This window comes from Sinocyclocheilus rhinocerous, unplaced genomic scaffold (genome assembly GCF_001515625.1).
Source record: "Sinocyclocheilus rhinocerous isolate Xijiao unplaced genomic scaffold, SAMN03320098_v1.1 scaffold2026, whole genome shotgun sequence".
NCBI classification, from domain to species: Eukaryota; Metazoa; Chordata; class Actinopteri; order Cypriniformes; family Cyprinidae; genus Sinocyclocheilus; species Sinocyclocheilus rhinocerous.
Genome location: NW_015624871.1, coordinates 199,155 through 202,692, shown reverse-complemented (window position 1 = coordinate 202,692; position 3,538 = coordinate 199,155).

Genomic DNA, 3,538 nt, shown 5'->3' with positions numbered 1-3,538 from the left:
GTAATCAAACAGATGATGAACACTATTAACAGCAATTATTATATGATGCAATCAAACTTATAGCAAAATTTGGTAGTTCTGTATGTTGTTTCAGGGTTGGCATCATCTGAGGTCCTCTGAGGGGTTGGCATCATCTCTTCTCAGGTGTTCTGAATCCAGACTGAAGCTTGTGTAAATCCTAGTTACGGCAAAAAATAGAGACATAATTAGCGTAGCTGCTGTTCCAAGCAGTGCCCAGTGTGAAAGCCCCCTCAGACTAGTAACACCTGAGTTCATTAATTTTTTTTTTATGATTCATTAAAAGAACTGGTTCATAAATGTCATTTGCTCATGAATTGGACTATATTGATCACGCTATTTGTACATTTTTGAGGACAACTCAAATATTAAACTTTTCTACTTTGATGAATTTTCAGCTACTAGTATTTCAGTCTTCAGTGTCACGTGATCCTTTTAGAAGTCATTCTAATATGAGAAACTCAAGAAACATTTCCTTATCAATGTTAAAAACAGATTTTGCTCAGTATTTTTATGGAAACAGTTTTACCTTCAGCAAGGACTCATTGCATTGGTCAAAAATGACAGCAAAGAAATTTTTAATGTTACAAAAGTTTTGTATTTTAAATAAATGCTATTTTACTTGAATGTTATATTAATCAAAGAATGCCAGCATCCTAATTCCAGCATCTTTCCAGCATTGATGATAAGAACCATTATTAACAATTGTGCGCCAAAAAGAACTGGTAATAAATGAGCACCAAATCAGCATAATAGAATGATTATTTGTAGTGTATGTTTTCACACACAATTCACAGAATACATTATAGAAACAAATGCTCACATAACTTTTATTTAAATAAATTCAGGGCTCCAGACTGCGATTAAAACGGTCGCATTTGCGACTAAAAATATTAATTTGTGAGTGAAGTTTTTGCTGAGGTCGCCACTGGCAACTATTGAAATTTACATGTTATGATTTAAAAATTAGCATGTAATGATTTTTTTTTCTGATTGTTTTGCGATCACATCTTTTGTTATGTTGACATAATAAACTGAGACGATGCACATCAAAGTTTTAGTGGAAAAAAGACTTTCAATCAGTCCTCATCTCTGCCGAACAGCAGCGTTGATGGCTCATCTGCTGAAAGCAGCTCCAGTTGTGCAGCATGAGAGCGGAGATGCGTGATGTGCGTGCAGAAAAGCAGTGACTATTTCGTGCATAACTTGAACAAATCTTTAGTCTATATGCTGTGGTCTGTTAATGCGTGAGCTTCATTATATTTGTAGCGCACTTGCCGTCCAATAATCGCAATAAGCTTTGTGCTTTGTTACATTTTAATAAACATAATAAATAAAATTCTGCCAAATTCATACCGTTTTGGCACTCACTATAATCGTGATATGAAATTTTCATACCGTTACATCCCTAGCATCATATGACCCCTTTAATATTGATTTTCTACTGTGAATTGCACATTCACCCCTTTATTTATTAATTGATGAGAACATCAACTTAACTTTAATGCAGCATGAGCGATCGCTTTAGTGCCTCAATTCAAGTGGCATGTGAACCCATCATATCTTTCTCTTTACTACTATAGTACGAAATAATGTTACATTTTAATAAACATAATAAATAAAATTCTGCCAAATTCATACCGTTTTGGCACTCTTTAATGCAGCATGAGCGATCGCTTTAGTGCCTCAATTCAAGTGGCATGTGAACCCATCATATCTTTCTCTTTACTACTATAGTACGAAATAAACATGAATGGACATCAAAAGGTATATTATAAGACACAGTACATCTTACTGAAATGTCTCATGTAATCACTATTTCAGTGTTTCAAACTGTGGAAAACGTAGAAAACGTGTAGCCTAAACAATGCCACGTAACAATACATTTACCTCAGAATAACCATTCAGTGTCCATAAGCTCATCAGTCAGCCAGAAAAAAAATAACGATAAGTAGGAGCATTTTGCTAAATTTATGCGCTATATTGCATATTCAGATTTTTACTTAACCTGTTGACATAAGAAAGAATGCAAGGAGCTAAAGGTAAAACTACACTCAATGGCCAAGTGATGCTGACATAATTATGGTCCGTGATATTGGCACAGATTCTGTGTAATAAAGAATTATTTGTGATTGTATATAGTTCTGAAGTTGGAAAAGACATTTAGTTCCCAATTTAAGTGACCCTTAGTTCCCAGGACATCTACAAGATGGATTAAAATGCTGATAAAGACAAGAAAAGAGACATAAACACATGACAGTATGTGTTAAAAAAAAATAGAACAGATTTATTCTGTGGCACCTAAAAAAATAATTTGTCGCCTAATTTGTTTCTTATAGGAGCCAATGACTCCTTAATTGATTTTTTTTTTTTTGTCTGGAGCCCTGTAATAGATTATTTATTTACCAAATTTGTTGTTTTGTGTCAGCCCTACCTTTTAAAAATTGCTGCTCAAGCCTTTTTTGGCTCAGAATTCAATTTTTTTTTTTTCTCTTTTCTTTTCAGGTGGAGTTTATTTCCATTCTTTCCGGCACACTCACTCGAAGACCCCATCATTGGATGAGTGCATGCTTACTCTGTGTGTGAGTGTGCATATGGTCAGCTGAAAGAGGAGATAACTCCACGGAGTCGGAGAAGAAAGCGTAGGCATGGCTCAAGGCACTCCCTTGAGGCCGCGTCCCCCTGAGGTCCTTATGTAATGCTGCCTCATCTGCTAATAGACGGCAGCTGGGCCTGATACACCCACACGTACACATTTAAGGAAGTCTCTGAAGTGTCCCAAGGGAGAAGTTGAACTCTTGTTTATTGTTTTCTCTTTGACTCAATCTTCACATACTCACCTGTGATCCCAGGATTCCTCTGAGCTCCAAAGTCTTCATTTCCGAATCGCTCGACTGACCTAGACCAATTCCCAGTAGCGTTGAGGTGTGTGCTAGCTAAGCGCTGCTCTTTTCACCTGTTTTTTGTCTCTGTGCAAGCTCCATCAAGAGAGGTGTTTTAGCCGGAGTATTCCTCTCATTTCATGCCTCTTGTCTCAAAAAGTGAGAATTTTGATCTAACCATCCATGCATGTGTAAGCCTGTTTACTTATAAAGATACTGGCCTGTCCTTCGAAACTAACCTGTGGATCAGCAATGCTTCGACTCTGGAGAGAGACACTTGAGATTCCATTTCTTAAGGTGCAGTGTAGCGCACTGGTTGGTTGAAATGAAGGAAAGACATTTTTATATTTTCTGATAGTGTGGACGGTGGGGGGAAACTGTTAACGGTTGAGTCCATCTGATTCCTTTGCTGTCATTGCTCCCTTCAAAAGTGAACTACACCAAAACTGAGAAAAATCCTCCTGTCCCTCTTTGTGTCTTTCGCAGTTTAATTTTTTTTTATTTCATTTTTTTAAAAATTATTATTATTATTATTATTTTTTAATCCAAATTCACAGCAGATGAAAACTCCAGGACATTAATTGACTACAGTGCTGCTTATCAAAACATCAAATTCAAATATTTTTTTTTAATTTGTC